Consider the following 12,498-nt stretch of genomic DNA (forward strand, 5'->3'; position numbering starts at 1 on the left):
AACACCCCCTGGATGAAATGGGACTCCCCCGCTTGCTGTCCCTGCTAAGACAGCATATGTCGCCTGGGGTCCGCCGGCCCCCTTCCCGTACCCAGAGCAGGCACCACTAAACCAGCTCAGCTCTTTCCGGGCCTCCCACTCACGTGCTCCAGGCAGACCGTGCTGGGGCGGGGCCAGCGCCAGGTGAGCCCGGTTTGCTGTCCTGCTCTGGGAACCCCCAGCTGTTCTGTCCACCTTGTGGTCTCATTGTTCCCGTCTCCCCCTGGGCTTCAAACTCCAGCGGCATCAAGTGACTCTTCGTTTTCTTTCCTTTCTATTTTTGTTACTAGAGGCCCGGTGCATGAAATTCATGCACAGGAGGAGGGGGTCCCCTCAGCCCAGCCTGCACCCTCTCCAATCCGGGACCTCTCAGGGGATATCCAACTGCCAGTTTCGGCCCAATGCCAGGGATCGGGCCAAAACCAGCAGTCAGACATCCCTTTCACAATCCAGGACCGCTGGCTCCTAACTGCTCACCTGCCTGCCTGCCTGATCACCCCTAACTGTCTCTGCCTGCCAGCCTGATTGCTACTAAGTGCCCCCCCACCACCTGGTTGCCCCTCACTGCCCCCCTCTGCCGGCCTGATCACCCCACACAGCCTGCTGTTCAGTTGTTTGGTCATCCCTCGCTAACCCCCTGCCGGCCTTGTCACCCCACGCAGCCTGCTGTTCGGTTGTTACTGTGAGGGCATAGTGACCAATTTGCATATTACCCTTTTATTAGTATAGATTATTATTTTAAAAATATAATTCGTATGTTATGTGTGTTTTAGCACAATTAATGATAAAGAGTGGTAACTGCTAAGAGAGGGGTTCTCGGGTCCTTGGACAGAGTACACCAGGTGCATGGGGTCTGGAAGCAACCCCCCTCCTCCAGGACTGGGGAGCGGGGCAGGGGGTTCCTAGCACCAAGTAGGCAGAGAAGCAGGTGCAGTGGGTGCTGGCATCTCTGATGGGGAGGTCACCAACTACCTGGTTTGCTCAGCACTGAGGGGGCCTGGGATGCAGAACTTCCTGCGCTAAAACTTGGTCTCCTTGCCCGGGGCAGGGCAGCTGGTTGGGCACACCGTAAGACGTGCCAAGTGGATTCAGCTGCTGCCAGAGGGAGACACTGCTATCGGGGGGGAAGGGGGGAGGAGGGGAGGGGACACACTGGGGTGACACTCAGGGACCAGGAAGCCGGCAGGAAGCACAAGTCCCTCCTCCTCCCAGCCAGGCCGCGGCAGCCGACCTGCGGTTAGCAGGTCAGCAGGGCTCTGGCCCTCGTCACAGAGCAGAGGACAGGCCAGGGCTGGAGGGAGACACATCGCTCGCTGCCATCAGCCCTCCCGGCCGATCCCCACTGGCCACCGAGGTGAGGGCGACCCAGCCTGGCTCAGGAGCTGTTGCTCACCATGTAACGGATCACCCTGTCCCACCCCAGCTGGACTCTCCCCTCCCCCGGGGGGAGGCGGGATGATGTCTCGTTCATTGTTTCAGGGTGATAGTGAAAACACACATTGCCCATCCTGCTCGGCGCCTCCAGGAGGTTTTCCTGCTCATGGACGTGAATTTTGGCCACAACGAGGTCCCCGTTTTGCAGTTGAGGAGACTGAGCTCAGAGACAGGCAGCGATGTGCTCAGGGCCACACAGCTTTGGGGGCCGCGGGGTCTGAGAGGAAGCTGGGCGCCTCTCTCTGGCCGAGGGCATCCCGCTGTGTCCCTCTGGCGCTTCGCAGCTGCTCAGGGTCCCTCGCTGGTTCTGTGTCCGACAGGGAGGACGAAAGCCTCGGCCCCTCTGCGATGGTGACGATTCTAGAAACTTCCCTCGGGGTCGACCCCTGGCTGAAGCCGGGGTTGCTGAGTTGATTTCACGATGTTGAGCTGTTGAGCGCAGCGTCTTCTCGCCCCCACAATCCCATCGCAGCCCCGCGGTGAGAATTAATCCCGGAGAAGGTGCGAGCATGCGAGACAGGCTGCTCTGAGTTCCGCATAAAAATGAAACGGGGTGCCTGATGTCGGGGACACATCACTCCTGTGTCACCTGCAGAGGCCTTTGCTTCTTGTGTGAGTACAATGCGGGCATACACGGGCCTGTCCCGGTGGGGTGCCGGGCCCCCAGGGGTTTGTGAGAAGCCGGGGTAGAGAATGAGAGAGAGAGAGAGAGACAGAGAGAGAGAGAGAGAGAGAGAGAGAGAGAGAGAGAGAGAGAGAAGAGAGAGAGAGAGGGAGAGAAGGAGAGAGGGAGAGAGAGGAGAGGGACAGGGAGGGGGGGCAGCGAGGAGGGAGAGGCAGCATGGGTGTGGAAGTGACAGATGCGGGTGCAGAAGGGGTCTGCGCACAGGGAAGGGCTCTGTGGAGGCGCAGGGAACTTGGGGACTGGAATTCCGGGAGGAGGCGTTTGGAAGCGCCGGCTGCCCGAGCGCCTTGGGTGGCCTCAGAGCGCAGAGGTGACGTCTGTGATTTTGCCTGATGCTCTGTGCGGGCTCATCACGGCGCTAACCGGCCTGAGGATGGCGGGACGGCAGGCACCCGCGCAGACGCCCGGCTTTAAGTCATCATGGGCGCAGGCAGCGGCTGGCGCTGTGCGGGGAGGACCTGGGGCGAGGCCCTGCCGCTGGCCAAGGGCCGGGCTCGCCGTGGGCACCGTGGCTGCTCCGGCTCCGGACACAGCCCCCATGGCCGGCCGGGCCCCTCGGCCTCGGGTCCCAGACGGGAAGAAGGCCCCCCTCCCGGGTCCGGCCGCCGCGCTCGGGCCCTGGGCCTTGCGGACGGCGGAGGCTGCCCAGTCCCGTTCCTCGGAGCTGCCATTCTTAACGCGGAATTTAAAACCCGTGCTGGTGATCACGCCCCTGTTCCCATGGACACCGGCGAGCGGCACAAGCAGGGTGAACGGAGAGCCGTGGAGACCAGGCCTAAAAGGGGGTCCCCCGCGTGGATCCGGCCTGTCGCGCGGCCTCCATGAGCGCGGAGCGCGCGTCCTCGGCGCGCGGTGTCGCTGGGGCCGCGCCTCTGCAAGATGGCATTTCCCCGCCCGTCCACAGATCATTTCTCCACTGCTCACGGCGCCGTAAACGGGACTTACAGCTCAGCTGCTGGCATAAATAAGTCCCTTTGATAGCTCGGGGAAGGCGTTATGGCACTCCGGGGTACGGGAGGGGACCCTGGCGCTGTCATTTTCCCTCCCCAGCCCTGGCACCCCGGTGCCTGTGATCTTTCCGGAGATTCAGGGCACGCGCTCTTCATTACGGCGTGGGCACCGGGGACTTGTTTTTTTTGCAAGATTAATGAGTGCTGCGGAAACTCTCCAGCGCATCTCGATAATTAAGTCTTTGTTTATCAAAAAACAAGTTATATTAGGAGCAGAAAATTCGCAGTAATTATTCATAATTCTAACAATTCAAGTATAGCTACCTCATTTGCCTGGGTAATTCTGCTTTTTAATTTCTTGCATACATTTGCATATTAATTTTGCCCGTCGGCTGCAGCCGGCTTGACAGTTTGCTGCTATGTGATGGTTTTCACAGGGGTGCGACTCAGTTGGGTGGCATTTCGACTGGGTGCAATGATAAATTATGAATTTTCTAATTTGCTGCATAATGAAGTAACCCCTTCCAACCCAATTAAAAAAAGAATCGCCAGGATCCCTTTTTTTTTTTTTTTTTTTTTTTGGTAAATGCATTTTTTTCCAGGTATTTCGTCTCCTTTTCTTTACTGTTCACAGGCAGGGCGGATGTATTTTTTTCTCCCCTAAAAAGAAGAGAAACCACAGAGTGCGGCCATTTGCAGCCTTCCCAAATGATGGTGACTTTCTCTGTACCCAAGGGGACTCGACTCAGGACCTTCCCAGGAGGCACGCGGGCCTCTGGGGGCCACTCCTCAGCCTGCCGGGCCCACAGGGGCATCCCGTCCACTGGAGAAGTTTCTGCTCCTTTTTTTTTTTTTAAAGATACATTTTTTATTGATTTCAGAGAGGAAGGAGGGAGAGGGAGCGAGAGATAGAAACATCAATGATGAGAGAGAATCGGTGATTGGCTGCCTCCTGCACGCCCCCGACTGGGGATGGAGCCCACAACCCAGGCATGTGCTCTGACCGGGAATCGAACCGTGACCTCCTGGTTCATAGGTTGACGCTCAACCCCTGAGCCACGCCGTCCGGGCAGTTGCTGTCTTTGTGTGGAGGTGACGCCTGGGTGACTGGGGGTGGCGGGGAGCGGGGTGGTGGCAGCAGCTCACGTGGAAAGGGAGAAGGGCTGCGTTTTCCCAGCCACAGTTAAGTGCCAACGCTCTGCAAGCTTCTGACTTCTTAAACATAATAACGGAAGCCCATAACAGCGCTGCCGACCCAGCCCAGGGAGACGACATGTGTCTCCTGCAGGCGCCGCTGGGCGAGCCCGCGAGGAGGCCGACGCGTGCAGAAGTGTGTGCCGGGTTGGGGTTGGTGTCCGCGGTGGCGTCGGAGCGATGCGCAGGCTTCCGGGAGGGACAGTGGCCGCGGTGAGGGCTGTGGCGGCCCAGTTCCCAGCCAGGCCTGCTGAGCTGAGCCCAGGATGCAGGCAGCGGGCCGTGTGCCTTCCTGCCCTCCCACATGGTCCTGGCGTCACGCACATAACATCTTCTAATGGTGCAAAAAACCCAAAAATTTACAAGAGAGCTTTGCACTACCTTGTTACTTGATGTCAAACGATTCCTGAAGCGCTGGGGTTTGCAGGCAGCTTAGCTTTGCCCAGAGCACCCCTCAGCATGCGGCGGGGACCCGTGGCCTTTCGACTGGCACGGACATCTCTGCTCCCCACGCACCTCCTCATCGCAGGCACAGGAAGTGCGGGTCACTTGAGCTCAGCCCGCATCGGCTCCGGCTGCCAAGCAGCTATCCGTCTCAGATTCAGGCCTGATCCGCGGGCGGCGTGGGGGACCCCATGTTGGAGGATGCCGTTCAGTTTATCGCATCTGATACCGCAGCGTCTTATGTCCGGTGCAGACTCCCGGAGCCTCTGGATTAGCCAGAACCACAGAGACCCGCTGGCCCAGTGTCTGCAGGACTCCTCTGTGCAGTGTTCCCATGAGGGAATGTCCGGGACTCCTCTGTGCAGTGTTCCCATGAGGGAATGGCCGGGACTCCTCTGTGCAGTGTTCCCATGAGGGAATGTCCGGGACTCCTCTGTGCAGCGTTCCCATGAAGGAATGTCCGGGACTCCTCTGTGCAGTGTTCCCATGAGGGAATGTCCGGGACTCCTCTGTGCAGTGTTCCCATGAGGGAATGTCCGGGACTCCTCTGTGCAGTGTTCCCATGAGGGAATGGCCGGGACTCCTCTGTGCAGTGTTCCCATGAGGGAATGTCCGGGACTCCTCTGTGCAGTGTTCCCATGAGGGAATGTCCAGGACTCCTCTGTGCAGCGTTCCCATGAGGGAATGGCCGGGACTCCTCTGTGCAGTGTTCCCATGAAGGAATGTCCAGGACTCCTCTGTGCAGTGTTCCCATGAGGGAATGTCCGGGACTCCTCTGTGCAGTGTTCCCATGAGGGAATGTCCGGGACTCCTCTGTGCAGTGTTCCCATGAGGGAATGTCCGGGACTCCTCTGTGCAGTGTTCCCATGAAGGAATGTCCGGGACTCCTCTGTGCAGTGTTCCCATGAGGGAATGTCCGGGACTCCTCTGTGCAGTGTTCCCATGAGGGAATGTCCAGGACTCCTCTGTGCAGCGTTCCCATGAAGGAATGTCCGGGACTCCTCTGTGCAGTGTTCCCATGAGGGAATGTCCAGGACTCCTCTGTGCAGTGTTCCCATGAAGGAATGTCCGGGACTCCTCTGTGCAGTGTTCCCATGAGGGAATGTCCGGGACTCCTCTGTGCAGTGTTCCCATGAGGGAATGTCCGGGACTCCTCTGTGCAGTGTTCCCATGAGGGAATGGCCGGGACTCCTCTGTGCAGTGTTCCCATGAGGGAATGGCCGGGACTCCTCTGTGCAGTGTTCCCATGAGGGAATGTCCGGGACTCCTCTGTGCAGTGTTCCCATGAGGGAATGTCCGGGACTCCTCTGTGCAGTGTTCCCATGAGGGAATGTCCGGGACTCCTCTGTGCAGTGTTCCCATGAGGGAATGTCCGGGACTCCTCTGTGCAGTGTTCCCATGAGGGAATGTCCGGGACTCCTCTGTGCAGTGTTCCCATGAGGGAATGTCCGGGACTCCTCTGTGCAGTGTTCCCATGAAGGAATGTCCGGGACTCCTCTGTGCAGTGTTCCCATGAAGAAATGTCCAGGCGTCCCGTGCAGACCCCAGGGGTGGGGGGCGCACCGTTTTCCTGGGCAGTCCACTCTCCTCGAGATAGTTCCACTGACTCAAATCACTTCCCCACGTGTCTCCTTCCCATTTCTCCCCCTCGCCCTCTTTTCCCCCCAATCAATGTTAAGTCTGACTCTTGCTTTCTGGAGGTTTCTAGTACTTATCTTTTTTTTTAAATTTTTTTTTCTTTATTGATTAAGGTATTACATGTGTGTCCTTATCCCCCCATTGCCCTCCTACCCCCCACTCATGCCCTCACCCCCCTGGTGTCTGTGTCCATTGGTTAGGCCCATATGCATGCATACAAGTCCTTGGTTGATCTCTCCCCCTTACCCCCACCCTCCCTTGCCTTCCCTCTGAGGTTTGATGGTCTGATCAATGCTTCTCTGTCTCTTGAACTGTTTTTATTCATCAGTTTATGTTGTTCATTATATTCCATAAGTGAGTGAGATCATGTGGTATTTATCTTTCTCTGACTGGCTTATTTCACTTAGCATAATGCTCTCCAGTTCCATCCATGCTGCTGCAAATGGTAAGAATTCCTTCTTTTTTTTTTTACCGCAGCATAGGATTCCATTGTATAGATGTACCATAGTTTTCTAATCCACTCATCTGCTGATGGGAACTTAGGCTGTTTCCAAATCTTAGCTATGGTAAATTGTGCTGCTATGAACATAGGGGTGCATATGTCCTTTCTGATTGGTGTTTCTAGTTTCTTGGGATATATTCCTAGAAGTGGGATCACTCGGTCAAATGGGAGTTCCATTTTCAGTTTTTTGAGGAAACTCCATACTGTTCTCCACAGTGTCTATACTGCCTAGTACTTACCTTTGTAGCCTGACCACGTGGCCCTTGAAGTCACATACTGGCTTACAGTCCTCTGAATTACCCGTGCCTTGCACAGGGCTAACTTCACATAGACGCTGAAACAACAATTGCTGGCTGTTATGTAAGCATTTAAATGAATTTATTGCAAAAATCAATAGGACGGGATGGTGGGAGAGAGCAGTATCAGGACGCACCCTCACAGAATGAGGCCGGATCAGCTCCAAACAGAGCAGTCCCGTTCCTAAAGGCCCAGGAGGACGAGGTGAGCCGGGACTCCTTTATGCGTCCTCTCTTGATTTTGGAGGCTTGCAGTACTTCTCATTTTAGCATCTACAGGTGCAGTAAGACCCAAACACCGTCTTTAGTACACATTTATCAGCAAATTGCAGCATCAGGCTGGCCATGAGTGATAGTCTTCATCTATTTTGGCTTTTTAAAATCATCAACTGGCCGGTGTGGCTCAGTGGGTTGAGCATCGTTCCCTGCATCAAGGGGTCACTGGTTCTAGTCCTAGTCAGGGCACATGCCTGGGTTGCAGGCTTGATCCCCAGTAGGGGGTGTGCAAGAGGCAGCTGATCGATATTTCTCTCTCACTTCAATGATTCTCTCTCTCTCTCTCTCTCTCTTTCTCTCTCTCTCTCTCTCCTCTTACCCCTCTCTCTAGAGTTAATTTAAAAAAAATCACACATATAAAATAACCAAGATGGTCTTTTAATGTTTAGTGAATAATATTAACAGGGCTTGAACAGTGTGTAGGCTCCGTGCCTTTCTGGGTGAGGAGAACAGGCCTGGATCTTCCCTCAGAGAGCTTTATTCCTGTCCCCTGCAAACCAGGCTGGGTTGCATCCTTGAGATGCCTGTGAATCAGAAAAACTGGGTCTAAACGTCATTTCTAGAGACCTGTATGATGCAGAGTTATAGCAACGGCTCTGGAATTAGAAGGACCCTGGACCCCTAATGTGAGACCTGTTTTAGCTTCGGGCAATTGGAGGTCTGGGCTGTAACATTCAGGAAACCAATGGACAGAGAAGGCCTCATGGAAAAACTTCTCTGCAATCCTATCTAATAAAAGAGTAATATGCAAATTGACCATCACTCCAACACACAAAATGGCTGCCCCCATGTGGTCAAAGATGGCTGCCCCCATGTGGACACAAGATGGCCGCCACAAGATGGCCAGCAGAGGAGGGCAGTTGGGAGGGACCAGGCCTGCAAGGGAGGGCAGTTGGGGGCAATCAAGCCTGCAGGGGAGGGCAGTTAGGGGTGACCAGGCCGGCAGAGGAGGGAAGTTGGGGGTGACCAGGCATGCAGGGAAGGGCAGTTAGGGGGGACCCAGGCCTGCAGGGAAGGACAGTTGGGGGGGACCAGGCCTGCAAGGGAGGGCAGTTGGCGGGGGACCAGGCCTGTAGGGGAGGGCAGTTAGGGGTGACCAGGCCTGCAGGGGAGGACAGTTGGGGGGGGAGGGACCAGACCAGCAGGGGAGAGCAGTTAGGGGCGATGAGGCTGGCAGGGAAGGGCAGTTAGGGGCAATCAGGCTGGCAGGGGAGCAGTTAGGCATCAATCAGGCTGGCAGGGGAGTGGTTAGGGGGTGATCAGGCTGGCAGGCAGAAGCGGTTAGGGGCAATCAGGAAGGCAGGCAGGCAAGCAGTTGGGAGCCAGCAGTCCTGGATTGTGAGAGGGATGTCTGACTGCCCATTTAGACCTGGTAGGATCGGGCCTAAACGGGCAGTCAGACATCCCTCGAGGGGTCCCAGATTGGAGAGGGTGCAGGCTGGGCTGAGGGACACACACCCTCCGTGCATGAATTTCATGCACTGGGCCTCTAGTTTTAAATAAAAGTTAAAAAGAACATGAAGAAATTCAATGCAACAAGAGACAGTCAGTATACCCACCACACGGAAGAATTCAAACCTGAGGAAATAGAAATAATGACAATAACTAACATGTCTTGAAGGCTGAGTGTATGCTAGGCACGGTTCCAAATGATTTGTATGGATCAACTCATTAAAACTCCATAAAAACTCTGTGGAGTATGCATTGTAATCATCATCTTTATTAAGCAGAAAGAAATAGAGATACAGTCAAATGACTGCATTGGAATTGACCTAAACAGACTGCTTTTGAATCCCTCACACTTAACTGCCATGCTGCTATGCAGCTCCAGATACATCTGAAAGGATTTAAAATAAGTGCGTTTATAATTCTCAACTAGATTAAGGTTGATATATCACCCTTAAAATAAAGAGAAGCTTGTTAAATACAAGAAGTAATTATAGAAAAGTGGGAACAGGAGAGTTTTTCTTTAATGTTGAACAAAGTAAACAAGATATTAGAAAGAGCTAGAGAGAGAATTAGTGAAGTGGAAGCTACACGTGAGTAACATCCCCCTCTATTAGAGAAATGGAAATAGCTAACATCAAAGAGATGTGGAGCCGTGGGATGTAGACGGAAATGTTCAAGCAGTGTAAAACATTTACATCGAGACATATCATAGCGCAATTGCAGAATGGGGAGGCTAAAGAGAAATAAGCAAGGAGACAGAGTTGGTTCTGTCAGTTTGGGGCAGTTACAAGTGCTTTTATGTGGCAAATACTGTGTGAGAAATCCTCGCGTTTGTTTTTATTTAATTTGCTTCCGAACCACCTGCATTAGCTTTCCCATCTTAAAGACGAGGAAACTGAGCCTCAGAGAACATAAGTCATGTGTTAAGGCACGCCTCCTCAAACTATGGCCCGTGGGCCACATGCAGGTGTTTTTGCCGTTTTGTTTTTTTACTTTAAAATAAGATATGTGCAGTGTGCATAGGAATTTGTTCATAGTTTTTTTAAAACTATAATCCGGCCCTCCAATGGTCTGAGGGACAGTGAACTGGACCCCTGTTTAAAAAGTTTGAGGACCCATGTGTTAAGGGCTCCATAATCCTTGTTGCATGAAGGACTGGCCCTACGACCAGCCAGGGGGTCCTGGGTGATCATCTATCGTCTGTGAGCTTCTTTGCATTTTTCCTGAATTTTAAGGAAAACGATAAAGCCAGTCCTTCTTACCTTGCGGGACCATTTATGTTGGCGTCTGTAGGAGTAAGAATGAAAGTGGAAAAGAAAAACACACCCTGGTCATGTTCACCTCTTCTCATTCTGTGAATCTGTGGCCATTTGCTTTATAGCACCCTGACCTCTTCATCTCTTATTATCGTTTTTTTTTTTTTTTTTTTTAAATGGGAAGTTTATTATTTGGGGGTAACGTAGCAGGCAATATCCAAGAATAGGTAAGCTTTAAACAAGAAGGAAAATAAATTTTAAGAAAGTGAAAATCCCTCTTTACCTCCTTCTTTCCCTGGAATCTCATCCCGGTTGTCAATCTCTGCTGACGATGTTTCTTTCAGGCCTATTTGTGCCCACGTACACACTCATGTTCACATCGTTCTTCACATAGATTGTAACCCACTGTGCATAGCACAATCCAAGTGTCCTCATGAATATGTTCAAGGCGTCTTTCCATAACAGGACACGTATGCCCAGCTCATTCTTTATAACGACTGCATGCTATTTCACGGCATACAGAGGACTCAGGCCATTTGGTTACTCTATATCAAAGGGTATTTATGTGGGTCCTAAATCTTCTGTTATAAACAACTCTAATGTGCACATCCTTATACATGCTCCCAGTGACGCAGACCCTAATATTTCTGCAGGATACTGCTTAAGAAGGGGGAGCCAGGGGTCAAAGTAGTTTTGAATTTACAGTTCAGTTGGATGTCCCTGAATTCCCTTTCCCCCAAAAGCTATGGTAAGAGATTCCTCAGCGACTTGATGGAGTTTATTTTCCTTTTGAATGTGTGTCCTTATCACTCTCTGAAATATTGATTACAATTGGTAATGGAGTCGGAAGTAAGGGGACATTAAGAGGCAACCAACAAAGGGAAAATCTATAAAAATCCGAGTAAATGAGAAGAAATGTGTATTTCAATCACTCACCCGCTCATCATGATGCGGAACATGCCGGGGGCGGGGGGGGGGCGGGGGGGGCGGGGGGAGGGTGTCTGTCCACTTGGTTCTGACGGGGAGAAGGGGTCCGGAAGGGCAGTCGGGTCATCAGCGAGTGGCCACAGGGGGAGGTGTGGCTGGAACAGGAAAGCCGGGCGCTGTGGGCGCTCACAGCTTGGCACCAGGGGTTGGGGAAGGGAGATCTTCCCGGAGGAAGTGACGTGCAAGCTGAGACCTGCGAGACAGGGAGGCGGTAGTGGGGCAGAAGGAGCGAAAGGCAAGAGGAGGATGTGGCTGAGATTCGGTGACTCTGAGGCTAGAGGAGGCACGTGTCTTTAAAATAATCACAGGTACTTCTTGAGCTGTGTTTTGTGATTTTCTGGGTGAACCTTACTTGGAACTCTACCGTCTCCCACGGAAAACAGAAAAGCTGGAAACGAAGGGCCTTCTGCCATTCGGATTCCAAACAATAGCGGCCAGATCACGGCGGCTGGAACAGACAAGGTTTCTGTTTTGGTCCTTGAGTGAGAAGTGTTAGGAGGCGGCTGCTGGCCCGGGCTCAGCGCTTCAGGAGGCCCCGGCCAGGATGTGGGTGCTGCTTTCCTCATGCTGCCAAGACGGCTGCTGCCCCTCCAGCTCTTAGGCCCGTGCCCCAGGCAAGGCTTAAAGCACATACCTCCCAGCGGAGCAAGCTCCCTTTAGAGAATGTTCCAGAAACCCCCCTCAGCACTTTCCACCCACCTGTCATGGGCTGCCCCGTCGCAAGGGAAAATGGGAGGTGTGCTTTTTTTTTTTTTGTAAGTTGGAAAATTGCTACTTGCCAAGATAAAGGGGTTTTACGAGTGAGGCGGGAAGGGAAATGGATTTTGAGTATTTATCAGCAGTCTCTGCCACAGACCTCCACGACCCTTCTTCCCGCCTGGCTCCAGTGATGCAGAATTAAACGGCAAATCCAAAACGTTTGTTTCTCACTAATTCTTCTTATAACATGCCCTTTTCCTCCGGATCCCACGGCAGCCCACTTCAGAATGTCCAGAAAAAGAAGAAAAAATACAGAAAGAAACCTGGAAAATTCTGAGTCAAGGGACAATTTCCTAAAGTACAGCCCCCCCACCCCCCCCAAAAAAAAAGAAAAAAAAAGAAGGGTTTTTCTAAAATAATGGTACTGGAAGATCTTGGGTCTTCCCTCATTTGCTACGGTTTTGAGTTGGTCAAAGTCACTTTTAACCCTTAGAATACCAGAAGGCCACTGTACGCAAACCCATCCTAGAGAGCTTCTTTCCAGGCGGCATTGCCTCTTCTCTTGGTAAATACCACAGACGTTGCGCGTTCGCTCTGCCATGGGCTAGTTTATTTGTTTATTCGAGGGTTCCATTCGACAGCCAGACAG

Source organism: Eptesicus fuscus, chromosome 5, assembly GCF_027574615.1.
Source record: "Eptesicus fuscus isolate TK198812 chromosome 5, DD_ASM_mEF_20220401, whole genome shotgun sequence".
NCBI lineage: Eukaryota > Metazoa > Chordata > Mammalia > Chiroptera > Vespertilionidae > Eptesicus > Eptesicus fuscus.